At 44.8% G+C, this 14,035-nt stretch overlaps 1 protein-coding gene across 4 annotated transcripts in view; it reads left to right on the top strand.

Moving 5' to 3' along the window:
• The window catches only part of ALLC (allantoicase), a 729,391-nt gene that overhangs the window by 77,977 nt on the left and 637,379 nt on the right, over positions 1–14,035 (top strand). Inside the window, exon 1 of one of the 4 annotated variants that reach the window (XM_069605011.1) lies at positions 8,364–8,702. The exons of the other annotated variants lie outside the window; for them this stretch is intronic. The gene's annotated coding sequence lies outside the window, so the exon portion shown is untranslated. Of the gene's footprint in view, positions 1–8,363; positions 8,703–14,035 lie in introns of those variants that run through there. 4 annotated transcript variants of the gene reach the window in all.

The following is a 14,035-nucleotide window of genomic DNA, read 5'->3' as shown; positions in this document are numbered from 1 at the left end:
CCTATATCCCCGCAAGAAAGAATGAGAAGGATTCATACGGGGTTGTGCATGTATTGTGCCTCAGACAAACACTTGGTTAGGGAGTGTCTTCTAGCCCCTCCTCGGCGTTCGGGAAACGCCAGCTCCCGATCGTAGATGGAGCAGAGCTTCGGGAGAGAGATGTTTGCTCCACATCAATTCCATCCTTGAACTCTCCTGGACAAAACAATTTGGTGATACTACAGGCCTTCCTGTCGCCCCTATCCCATTCTGGCCTTGGTGGACTGCAGAGCTATGGGAATCTTCATTGATCAAGACTGGGTTGTTAGTGATCATATTCCGTACGAGACACGAAGCACCATGCAGCCAGTGGAAGCAATCGATGGAAGACCCCTCTCTTCAGGACCCATAAGCCTGCAGACAAAAGAGATCCAACTTTCCATAAACCATCACCAAGAGAGGATTACATTCGACATTATTAAGTCAGGCCATTACCCCATGGTATTGGGTATGCCCTGGTTACAAAAGCACAATCCGTATATCAATTGGACAGCAGGATCACTATTCCTGGGCTCAGAGTTTTGTATGTCCCACTGTCTATCCCTGGATCCCTCCTCGACACCTCCTAAAGAACCAATAAGAGACCAGAAAACACCACTCATGGTTTCCAATATCATACAAGTCCCAGAGGCCTATCAGGGATATGCTGATGTATTTTCAACTGCCATAGTCCAGGCCTTACCCCCTCACAGACCTGAAGGCTGTGCCATAGATACAGATCCCTCAGCAGTGATTCCCTTCGGCAGAATGTTCATTCTTTCTGAACCTGAGAAAAAGGCCCTCCGAGAATATCTGGACACCAATCTTGAAAACGGCACCATAAGACCCTAGAAATCTCCAGCGGGTGCTTTGTTGATCTTCGTTCCCAAGAAGAACACCAAGGAACTCAGACCTTGCCTCGACTATCGTGGCTTAAATCAATGCACCCTCAAAGATCGGTACCCACTGCCCCTGATCTCGGATATCCTGGAAGCTGTGAGAGGCGCCGTCATATTCAGGAAGTTGGATCTCCGGGATGCCTACCATTTAATCCATGTCTGGGAAGAAGACAAATGGAAAACAGCCTTTAAAACACCCTTTGGTCACTATGAATATCTAGTCATGCCCTTTGGACTAGCTAATGCCCCCGCAGTTTTTCAACATTTTATGGACAGGGTGTTTTCTGACATGTTATTCCTCTTCGTCATTGTCTATCTGGATGACATATTGATCTTTTCCAAGGATCCTCTAAAGCATGAAGAACATGTAAAGGCAGTATAACAGCGACTCTGTGAACACAAACTTTTAGCCAAACCCGAAAAATGCTTGTTTCACGTTACTTCTGTTCACTACCTAGGATTCATCCTTAGCCCAGAGGAATTGGTATGGACCCTTCAAAGGTAAAAGCCATACTGGCTTGGCCCGCTCCCACATCTGTGAAACAAGTTCAATCCTTCCTGGGCTTGCCAACTTCTACCGGAAGTTCATTTCTACCTTTTCCGAGATCGTTCAGCCGATCGTTGCTCTCTTGAAGAAAGACACCCCCTTTATCTGGTCTACACCGCAAGATAAAGCATTCCAACGATTGAAGACAGAGTTCACGTAAGCCCACATCCTGGCCCAACCCGACATAAATCACCCATTCCTAATGGAAACGGATGCCTCTAACTACGCCATAGGAGCGGTCTTGAAACAAGTACTTGAGGATAAACTGGAACACCCCATTGCTTACCTCTCACGAACCCTGACTCCCAGAGAGACACACTATTCCGTCCTGGAAAAGGAACTGTTAGCCATCCGCCAAGCCTTCACTGAATGGCGACATCTACTTCTGGGTGCTAGATATCCAGTTCAGGTCCGCACGCACCATCGGAATCTTCAAATTCTACAGTCGTTGGAGTGCAGGAACAGTCGTCAGGCGCGTTGGGCCTACTTCTTTGCCCAGTACCAAATTCCAAATCACTCATGTTCCCGGATCGCAAAACATGATTGCTGACGCTGTATCGCGACGTCCTGACTATGTAACCACTGAAGACAAGGCCTATTCTAAGATGTTTCCCCACACGATCTTTGTAGCTCAAGCAGTCAACCTCCTGGAAGAAATCCGAGTGCAAACCCAGTCCTCTGACCTCTGGAAGGATATTTCAAGGAAGAATCCATGGAACCTAAGAGTTAAGGAAGGATATTTATTCAAGGACAATCCACTGGTCATTCCTACACAGAAATTACAAGAAATAATGATAAACCTCTGCCATGATACCCTTCACTCCGGACATCGTGGCATAACTAACACCCTCCGTTTTATACAAAGACAGTTTTGGTGGCCTGGAATGAAGACCGACGTACAACAGTACATCAAAGCTTGTTTTGTCTGCAGTCAAAACAAACATGATAACAAGAGACCGGCGGATCTTCTACTGCAACCATCGCTGCCAACAAGACCATGGGAATTCATTGCTACAGACTTCATTGTGGAATTACCACCTTCCCGAGGATACACGACCATCATGGTAACCATAGACTTGTTAACTCATATGGCTCATTTTACACCCCTGTGTAAGCTGCCATCCTCGTCCGAGCTTGCTGGAATCTTCCTGGAACACATATTTCGTTTACATGGACTTCCTTCCAAGATCATATCTGATCGAGGACCTCAATACGTCTCTCCATTCTGGAAACATCTCTGTCGCATTTTGGGAATCCAACGCGCCCTTTCGTCTGGTTATCATCCCCAAACCAATGGGGCCAGAGAACGTGCTAATCAGACCCTGGAACAGTATCTTCGATGTTTCGCCACCAACCTTCAATATGACTGGTCGCTCCTGATACCCTTGGCTGAATTCGCCTACAACAATTCTGACCATTCAGCACTTAAGACCAGTCCTTTTTTTTGTAGCCAAGGTTTCCATCCATCGTTCTACCCTCTGTTCTCCCTCATCCTACACCAGTTCCTACTGTCAACTTCTGGATAGAAACCCTCATCAACGTTCACCAGGAGGCCAAAGAAAACTTAGACAGGGCCAGAACACAGACTAAGAGGTATGCAGATTTAGAAAGGAGACCAGGTCCTTCTTATGCTATCGGTGATCAAGTCTGGTTGTCTTCGAAATTACTACCCCGGCATCTACGGCCAAACAAGTTGGACCTTCGGTACTATGGTCCATTTCCCATCCAGGAAATTATCAATCCAGTTTCATACCTGATTAGACTACCAGACTCTTGGAAGAGAATTCACCCAGTATTCCACACATCCTTATTAAAACCCTACAACCAATCCTCCCGGAAATCCTGCCGACCTCCTCCTCCACTGGTCGACAACCAATTGGAGTATGAAGTATCCCGAATATGTGATTCCAGGTATAAACGGGGTCAGCCTCAATACCTGGTTAAATGGAAAGGATATCCTCATAGTGAAAGAAACTGGGAGCCACTTTCTAATCTCAAGGCCCCTCGACTACTCAGAAGATTTCACCTTATACACCCAGGCAAACCTGGTGGAACAGGTTTTCGGAGGAGGCATGCTGTCATGACACACAGAACGTGCCCCTTCTGGACTTCCTGGTCCTTATCGCGACGGGGCTTGTATTAATTGTTTCTTCCAACATGGCCGTATCACATGACACGCCTCGCACCAGCCTTCACGGCGGACGTTGTACGTCCCATAAATGTGCCACGCCCCCGCGGCCCCGCGCGTCTCAATGCTATTGCGAAGTAGCGACCAGACGTGTACTCTGTAGCTCGCGGTATTGTATCTTTTGCTTCTTCCAGCTTACCCCAAACTAGTCCCTTTCCTTCCTTTCTTGGTTACTGGACTTGTGTGCTTGTTGCGCAAACCCTGTTACTTTCCCAGACTCCTGGATCCCTGCATCCCGGAACCTTGAACGCACGCTGGAGTCGGAAGAGACTTGTGCAGCTTTATTCAAGACTCGATCAATTCGCAAGAAGGCATCGACCAAGAAATCCAGCAAAGATCGAACTCAGGTGAGAAGGGGGGAACTCCTTGACACCACATGTCTACGAGAGGGAGAGTCAACATTATCTGAAGGATGGTTAGTGCGGATTTGGAGTGATGTCTCTGGCCCCTTGATGTCCTGTCCTTGTCTAGGTCGAGTATTGTTTTCAAATCTCCACCCCACGCCACCCTGGCCTCCCCTAGTGGCATGATCCACGAAATGACTGTGAGATAGAACTCGGGAGTGTCAATGTTCGACCAATATGTATTTACTATAATCAGTTCCTGACCATCCATCACACCCCACAAGATTACATATCTCCCATCATCATTAACTTCTGAGTTTGTAAGGTGGAACCCCAAGTGGCGATGGACAAGGGTTAAGATGCCTCTAGACTGTGAGGAGTAATTAGTCCCAACTCTGATTAGACCGCAGCCTCGGGCGAAGGTGGTAATGACCCTTGAAGTTGCATGAGTTTCTTGAAGCAGAAGGATATCAATTTTGTGTCTGTTGGCGTATGCGAGAAGTTTCCTCCCTTTAATGGGGTTGGCAATACCCCTTACATTCCATGACAGGAGTCTACACGACTGGACTCGGCCTAATGTGGGTGTTGCGTGTATTCGGTCTTGAATGGAATTATTCTGGAGCATCTGTAATCTTTCACGAAGTACATGTTTCTGTCAGGTTTTTCTTTGATATCAACTTTACCCCCAAAACACTTTAACAAGCTCCGAAACTAAGCGGCCATCTTAGATGGCGTCCAACAGCACCCAAATTGCCGGCATTGTTGTTGTGTTCTGACATATATCCTACATAGGTGTTTTTCCTTGTGCAGTGTGAGCATACCAGAGAGTATTTTGTGGAGGAGGCTGATGGGGTAAGTATGGTCTAAATTGTGAGCAGTTATTGTTGATCTGATGTAGAAGCAGGATTGGGGCATTGGGGCGTGGCCTCAGAAAATGACTATGGTTGATTGAAGTGTGATGGAGATTTGAAATGGAGAGAGGGTGTGAGCAAGGGGAGAACTTGAGTAGATTCTGAAAAGAAGTTTATTTTGATTCTTGGTAAACTGAACATTTTTCATATTTGTTATTTGCTTAGTGCAAAGCTGTGCACTGTTTAAAAGTTGTCATCATGTCAGATACACCAATAATCCACCTATGCAAGGTGTTCCCTAAATAAAGCGCACAGATTGCTAAAAATCATCCCAAGTGGGTGAAAGACGCTGCTGGAAAGATGCTTATTCCATGGACACAAGAGGGCACTCACTCAAAGGATCTACTATAACATATGAACACATACTTACATGCCATAAACAATGGCAAGAAGCTTAAGAGCAGGCTAGGCATACTAGAGCTTTGGAAGGCCTTTGAGGAAGGGACAGAGGGACCTAAGACAACATGGATTCTTAATGTGCATGAGGGAGAGCGTGAGCAGCCCACAGCGCTGCCACCTTCTCAGTCTGAGGAGAGCGCGTGTGTGCAGCCCACAGCTCCGCCTACGCTGCCCAAGGCAAGTGTTTGCACGCAGCCCACAGTGCTGCCTCCTTATGAGGAGAACGCCCTGAACCCAATTATCCCAGAAATATACAAATTACAAGCAACAGCAGATGGATATAGTAATCCCAGGTATGAAGCCCCTAATGATGACAGTGACAATAGTAGAAGGAGTGTGAAAGTAGTAAAAAGAAGGGCACTATCAGTGCCAATGGCAAGTAAAGCACGGCACAGCCTAGAGACACAGCTAAGAGATGTGGAAGAGAATAGAGAGCTATACAGCTTAGAAAAACAATTAGAAGAAGCTAAGGAGGAGCTCCAGAGAGTGAGGGGCATGCAAGCAGGTGGTGGAAGAGTGATATGTGTACAGATGGATGGTGAAGGTCGTGGAGAGACAACAATTGAACAAGAGAAGCAGGTAGGAGGATACATATTACTCAAACGGAATGGGAATGGGAAAGGCACAGAAAACAATTATGTGAAGGTAGTGGAGTATGAAGAAAGGAAGGAAGCAGGTTGGGAGGAATTCAGAAGAGAGACGTGTTGTAAAGTATCTTTGTAGTCACTCAGGCACACAGACCTGCTGTGGAGACTCAGATCGACTTTATTGTACTGTATGCACAGTATGTACATAATCCTGTTACTCTCAAGTATATACAGTGACATTGATGACTTCATAAGGACAGGGATTGGTAAGTACACTACATACAAAGGAGCAGACCCACTGGCCATCCTATCATCCCTGCTCAGGCCCCCAACTGACACTCTCAGAACATTCACTCACAGATTCACTCAACATTCTCCTGAGCTGCATTCATGCATCAACATTCTGATAGCAAGCACACCTGGCCAGTGACAAGACAAGACTACAATATAACATCTCCCTTTCATACCAGATCCAACCACAACATATAACACCTCCCTTTCATACCAGATCCAACCACAAAATCTCCCTTTCACACAAAAGCCTTCCAACACCACCACTAACAACCTCCCATCCGGACCCACCACATCCAGACACACAGCCTGCCACACTCTGGCACACAACCAATCAACCAGGGGAACAGCAATCATACAAACAGGTGGGTAAACAGGAGGGGGGGACCACGGATCGCCCCGTGACGGACCCGGGTGCTACCACAACCGTGAAGCAGCACCCAACGGAAACTATTGTCCGTAAAAATCCAGCAAGCTAGCAAACAGAGAGAGGTGTTGCCACGTCCAGGACAACGATTCCAGAAGGGATGCGTTGATCACACTTCTTCCGCTCTCACATTCATATCTCATTCACCCACAACCGCTCCCACTTATCTCCCTACAGACATCCCACAAGACACAACCATTGACCAAACTTTACAATCACCAACCAACTTCAAGCAACCTCCAACTAAGCTTCAAGTAAACACACACACATCACTCACAGCACACATTCAGTGTTCACATAAATGTAGGAGTGGACAGTGGAGCGAGGCGGCATACACACAACCAGTCCTCTCAACAACAGATGGGCAAATCATTCCCAACTGCGCCACGTACATCCTTACCCATACACCCATGCAAGCGTCATACAACCCAAACACCACCAAAATCATACACATAAAAACACATGTAACAAATGATGTGCTCCTGGTAGCACTTATACATTCAACAAAATTACATTGAACAAACTAGAACTTTACCCAATAGGGAACAATGGCTAAAATAATAACAATACCTATTAGCTAGAGTGCGCACGGACTATATACTTTTAGATACATCCGCCGGCAAATTCAACTTAACACTTATAATATTCCACCATATCTCACACTATGGTGACCTTTAAATGGTTCACCATATAACTTTGTCAAAAAGAAAAATCCTCCACATTAAATATAACTTATACCATTTGGCCACCCCTGTACCTCACATATGAGCATACATACCGCCACATTTTATGAACCTCACAGTAATTTGGAATTCTTCCCCACATTCCAAATACCTCCCAAAACCTGCTATCAAACCCATAATTTACATCCAGAATACCCTGCACAGCGACCATAATCAGCAAACCCATGTGTCATGGTCGGGATGAAACAAATAACAATTAGGCCACAACATTACACAAACATAACAAGACAATGGCCCAACACCCTTGCAAGTTATCTATGTACTATTAATTTCTCCCCAACGGGTAACACCATAACCCTAAAACAGTTACCAAAATTCATAAGCATTTGATTCCATAAGCTTTCATCACATTGTCATTAGAAGACGTACAGTACAATACTTCATAGCATCCTGACATCTTGCATCATACTATTTCAACCTTTTGCGCTGTTTAACTAAAACATTTTGAATTGTTTAATCTCAATAATGATTTTATCCCCAATAAATTGTCAGTGTCATTGTTCCTGTGGATTGACACCGTGCCTTTGTGTCATCTCCCAATAGAACTTCAATCAGTCTCATGTTACCTTGTTCCATAACGAAAATCCATACATAAATTAAACGCTTCCGAATATTTTGAGCATAAATTCACTGCTAGTGTCAGTGTATGGCATCACTTTCACAGTTGAACCTTTAATTTCACAATGTGGAATGTACCTCTTTCATTCGTGATTCCTAGTATAGATTCTTCTACCATACTACGGGATGCCTTCCATGCTGCAGTTCCGTGATACACTTAAAGCAGTTTTTTCTGATGAAATATCCTCTGACGCCTCACGGAAGAAACAACTTTTTCTGTGACAGACGATCCAATGAGAATGACTTCCTGGTCGCGTTGGCACACATTTTAAGATGCTTTACTCAAAAGTCAAGATCTCCACATTCAAAGACAGAAAACATCACGTTCCGTGAATACCTCATCCACTGTGTTCTTAGACTCGCCAATACTACGTGAACATTCCAAAATGTCATCATTAACACTGCAGCGTCGAAGAAGTCGGACAACGCTGGACCTCAAATCCCAACCGCCACTCTGCCGGCGCCACATTGCCGTTGTCAGGATTCCACGCTGCTTCCAGCCGTCTAATATGGTGCACCGGGCACATCCCCTTTTTCTTATTTTCTCCCGGCAGCAAGCACTGTGATGCCACCACTCACCGGCACCAGATTTACAATATCACAAAACACTGGCATCATGACATAAAGCGCCCTCGCAGCAGCGCAAATGATGCTCTGCCTTTTTTTCCTGTTGGCCACATGAACATCCAGCCCAACCCAGCGCCACTTGGTGGACCATCAACAAGCGCTAGTAAGTCAAATAGTATGCATCCAGAATGAAATATTTCCAGTATGTGCTCAGCAGGCTATGCACTCCCTTTAACAACTTTGTTTTATCATTGCCAAAGTCTCATTCACAAACTGGGACATAATCCTTTGTGGCATACGGGATTCCTGGGCATGCTTGTTGGTGAGGGCCTCCTTCCCAGGGAATCCCTTGCATTTTATCACTACTTTGCTGGGTAGGATAGATTTAATTACAGTCACAGGGGAACGGTGGGTCTCTCTAATAGCTGCCCCCCCCACCCCACAGCTCTCCTTACTTATTTTCCAGTCGCTGCAACTTCATCCTGTTCTGTCCTTCTCCTTATATTTTTCTTGATTTCCAGTTTACCCTCCGCCAATTGTTGTAAAGTCTCTTTGTAGTCACTCAGACACACAGCCCTACTGTGGAGACTCAGATTGATCCAGGTATACTTTATTATACAGTATGTAATCGTGTTACTCTCAAGTATATACAGTGACATTGATTACTGGTTAGGGACAGGTATTGGTAAGTACACTACATACAAAGGAGCAGACCCACCGGCCATCCTATCATCCCAGCTCAGGCCTCCAACTGACACTCTCCAAACATTCACTCACAGATCCACTCAACATTCTCCTGAGATGCATTCATGCATCAACATTCTGATAGCAAGCACAACAAGACTACAAGACTACAATATAACATCTCCCTTTCATACCAGATCCAACCACAACATATAACATCTCCCTTTCATACCAGATCCAACCACAACAAGACGCACGAGGAGATGGAGCAAAATAGAAGGAGAGAAAAAGAGGGAACGGAGAGAAGCAGCAGAGGAAATGCAGAGAGGGGAACAGGAAAAGCTAAGAAGGCAAAGGGAGATCGGCAATGCTATTATTGCTAACGTGATCACAGACAAGGAAAGGGATGAATATGTAAGGAGATTAAATGAGAAAAATAAAAGAATGACATGAGAAAAGGAAACAATTGAGCAGAGGAGAAGGGAGGTGGGCAGAAGTGTGAGCAGAAAAATGATGCCAAAAATATTTAGGGAACGAAATGGGACTGAAACCCCAGAGAATAGGGGCAGGGACGTGTTGTCAGAGGTAATGAGTGGAACATATGAAAGGGAACCCCGTAAGAAAGCAGAAAAAATGACAGAGACAGGGTGGGAAGACGATGATGATGATGATGGGGGAGAAGAGGTGGCACAAGCCCCACAACTGGACATGATAGGACCAGCTGTAGGGGAGATATTTAATTTGCTTGGGCCAAATATGAGTATATATCTGCCTCTTACATCAGTACTCCTGATAAACGAAGACCATAGATCGCCAGATTTATTGCAAGACTTGCCAGCACGCCAGCAAAGCTGTGTGGCTGAGACATGGAAAAAGAGGTGGCGTGCGACTGCATCCATGAGCAGACAGGGAATAACGCAATTCCTGCTGCTCCACAAGGGATTAGGGCTACCCCACTGTACGCCATGGAACCAAACTGACACAAATAATTCCTGGATAAGATGCTGTCACTCACAGCAGGGGCAGATAAGTGGATCAACTGAATGCAGCAAAAGACAGCTGGAATAGCCTTAGATATGGGTGACATGAAAAGCCTATTTGCGTTCATACTTTGAGAGCAGACAGAGGATGTGTGGAAAAAGGTGGGGTGTGTTGTTGTGACAGAGCAGAATAACACCAGAAAAGACAGATTGCCATTGAATAATTGCAGAGCCAATGTATGGAAGCTAATCTGGGTGCTATTTCCAGACCAATCTGAGATGTGCACCATAATGACTAGGAAGATGGGGCCTACCGAGGACCCTGCTGCCTATATCCAAGACATTAAGGAACGTTGGTGTTTGGAAACTAAACATCATTGGGATAAAAATATACAAGTGTTTTATCACATTTTATGTCAGGGCCTTCCCGAAGAAGTACAGAGACAGTTAAAAAAGATTGTGGGGATCGAAATGAGAGCATGGCAAGACATACAAGTGACTATTATCCATCACTGTAGGTTAAAGGAGGAGAAAGATCAAAATAAAATAGACAGAGGCAGAATTAGTGCAGAAAAAAATATCCAAAATGGCAGTGGAAAGGTCAGCATTAACAAATGCAGGAGATGGAAACAACATGCATGGAGCTGTTATGTCGCATGACACTTTGTAGGAGAGGGTAATTTTTAACCCAGATAGGGGACAGGATCTGCACCAAGAGGGAGAGAATTTGGGTTTGGAGCACCACAAGCGTGGTTTGGGGGAGGATAGCCATGATTTGGAAGGGCATGGGGGCCCTTGAGCAGTATGTTCGACATGTGGGAAAGTGGGACACATTTCACAAGTATGCAGAAGTATAGGGGCAATGCAGCATGGAGGGATGCCATATTGGCCAAGAGGGGGGATGGCATATCCACCACCATATCCACAGAATTCATAACAAGCAGTGACACAATAGGACACAAACATTTTGCTGCAAACACTGTTGTCGGGGGAACCCTTCCACAGGGACAGGACTGAACATGTACCCACAATAGGACATACCACAGAGTGACTTGATGTGACCTATTTTATGAGTAACCACAGACCCTGAGCAGTAACCGAGGGTGAAGGTATCTATAGGCAACCAGACTCTTTCTTTCTTAGTTGATCTGGGGCATCAAGGTCCTGTGTCAGAGATGGGAAAGTTCCAATGTCGGGAATATCCATGGACACACAAAGACTCTCTGAGGTGACAAATATGATTTCTTTCACTGACAGCTTGCCCGTGATAGTAAGAGACAAGACGGTCGCTATCCCGTTTTTATATTCCCAAAGGACACCTACTAACATATTGGGAAGATAATTTATGAGTAAATTGAACATGACAATATCATTCACTGAGGACGGTATAATATGTTCTACACCAGGCACACATTTCCAGATGGCACGAGAGTACATACAAGATTTTTATGGGCAAAACGTACAGAGGGAAGTACTAATGGATCCTGACATATTTCTTTATGTAGTACAAGTGGTGTTAACATGGCTTCCCTGCATTAAGGGAAAGTTACTGAGATTACCCACATAATTTTTATTCAGAGCAGTGATACCTACAGATTTGACAGAAGGAGATCTGATTACTATTGAATTGGAGACAGCTGTAGTGAGGGAGGACAGAGAGATTTTACATGGAACTGCCACAAAAGATAATGCTAGCTATAAGAGTACCATCATTTATGGAAGAAGATTTGACAAAAGCACCCAGCACCCTGTGGACGATTAGTCCACACAATGTGGGATTGCTAAAAGGGATTGGAGCCATAAAAACAAAACTGAAGAAAGGAGCAGTTTTGCCTAGAGTAAAACAGTACCCAATGTTCAGAGAGGCAGATGAGGGCATCTACAAAACAATAGAAGCCCTCATGAACAGGGAGTGATCGTGCCATCAGAGTCCCCTTGCAATACTATCGTGTACCCAGTGAGAAAATCCCAGGGAGGATTATGTAGATTCATACAAGATTTACGCCCCCTGAATAACATTGTTGAGGCTGAATTTCTGGTGATGTCTAATCCTGCCACAGTATTGTGTAACATACCTCCCACAGCCACACATTTCACAGTGATTGATTTAAAAAATGTAATTTTCAGTATGCCCCTTCATGAAGATCCTCGGTATTTTCCCACATTTACCCATAGAGGAGTAAGACAGGATTATTGTCATCTCCCACAGGGGTACTGTGCACCCCCAGTTTGTTTAACAGGGTGCGTGCAGCAGATGAATCTCAGAATCATGCGAACTCTCAGTGCCATCATACAGTATGTCAATGACTTGCTTGTGTGCAGCGATTCCCTGGAGCAGTGCAGCTACTGACATTGCTAGCTGAGAAAGGACACAAAGTTGACAAACAGAAAATGCAATATTGTCAGGAAGAAGTACTTTATTTGGATCGAATAATCTCAAGAGATGGGAGGAGAGTGACACCTGAAAGAGCAGAGGCAATGAATAATACACCTCGTCCAAACACAGTGAAGGAGTTACAACAGTTCCTGGGATTATGTAATTATTGCAGAGTATGGGTGTTTGACTACGGCTCATACATTCAACCACTGTTAGAAGGGCTAAAGGAAGCAGAGAAAAACAATGATGTCATACAATTGGACAAGAGAGATGACTGATGCATTTGATAAACTGAAAGTACGGCACCAGTATTAGGAATCCCATATTACAAAGCAGAATTGTTCATATTCTCCCACTGTAATGGAGTAGTGATGATGGCTGTCCTCACACAAAAGACTTCACTGTGACACAAACATTTGACATATTACAGTGGGCTTTAGACCCAGTGATGAAAGGCCCATGTGCACATGCTTTAGCTGCAGCAGCATTTGCAATTGATAATTCGTCCTCAATGACGATGGGCTGCTCAGTAACATTATACGTGGAACATGCGCGTTCTGCAATACTTGAGAAGCCCAAAAGCACATTGACTACACAGAGGGCTTCAGGATATGAGGTCATCTTAACAAAACCAGTAAATCCAGCAAAATACATAGCAGCGGAGGAAGGGTAGCTCAGGGGCAACGTGTTTGTCTTAGAAGCAAGACAATGCAGCACAACACAGGTTTGAATCCTGATCCCGTGCTTAAAAACCACTCGTTGGTATTAAGCACGCTATAGAAAAACAATTATCATAATTATAATCCTGTACAGGAAGATGATTATGACTGCACAACATATACAGACTATCATGATGAGATACCTTGCTCCAAGGATGTGGCTTTAGAAACAGAAGTAAAGGTCTTTGTTGATGGCAGTTGAACAATAGACCAGAATTCAGGAATAAGTATGACAGGAGCTGCATTAATATGAGCAAAATAAAATGGAAAATTTGAAACAGTGGAGAATGTTAAGCTACCATCAAAATTTTAAGCGCAACCAGCAAAATTAGTTGCAATGATACTGGCACTACAGAGAAATGAAGACGAGGATGTTACTGTGCACTCTGACTCTGCCTATATTTCTTTAATTTAATGTTATTTTATTGTGCATTTGTAAGGCGTATACACAGCAAGACATTGGGCCTCATTCCGAGTTTGGAGGTAACCACGCCGCTATTTGCGGCATGGCTGCCTCCAAACTCATTCCGATTGCGCCCTGGTGAATGGAGCAATTACCGGTCCATTCCAAGGTTGGCGGGACCGGTAATTCCCCATTCACCAGGGCCCTTCCCCATTCACATTTGAGCCCCCTTAGGGCTCAATGGGAGTGGGGAAGGTGCTAACAATGGTAACGTAAATTACGGTACCGTTATTAGCTATAAAGTCCCTTTGCGGGTCCCGTCCTTAACGCCTG

Source organism: Ambystoma mexicanum, chromosome 4p (genome assembly GCF_040938575.1).
Source record: "Ambystoma mexicanum isolate Mex_15411 chromosome 4p, UKY_AmexF1_1, whole genome shotgun sequence".
NCBI classification, from domain to species: Eukaryota; Metazoa; Chordata; class Amphibia; order Caudata; family Ambystomatidae; genus Ambystoma; species Ambystoma mexicanum.
Note: the sequence above shows the minus strand (reverse complement) of the source record. Positions and strands in the feature narration are given on the sequence as shown.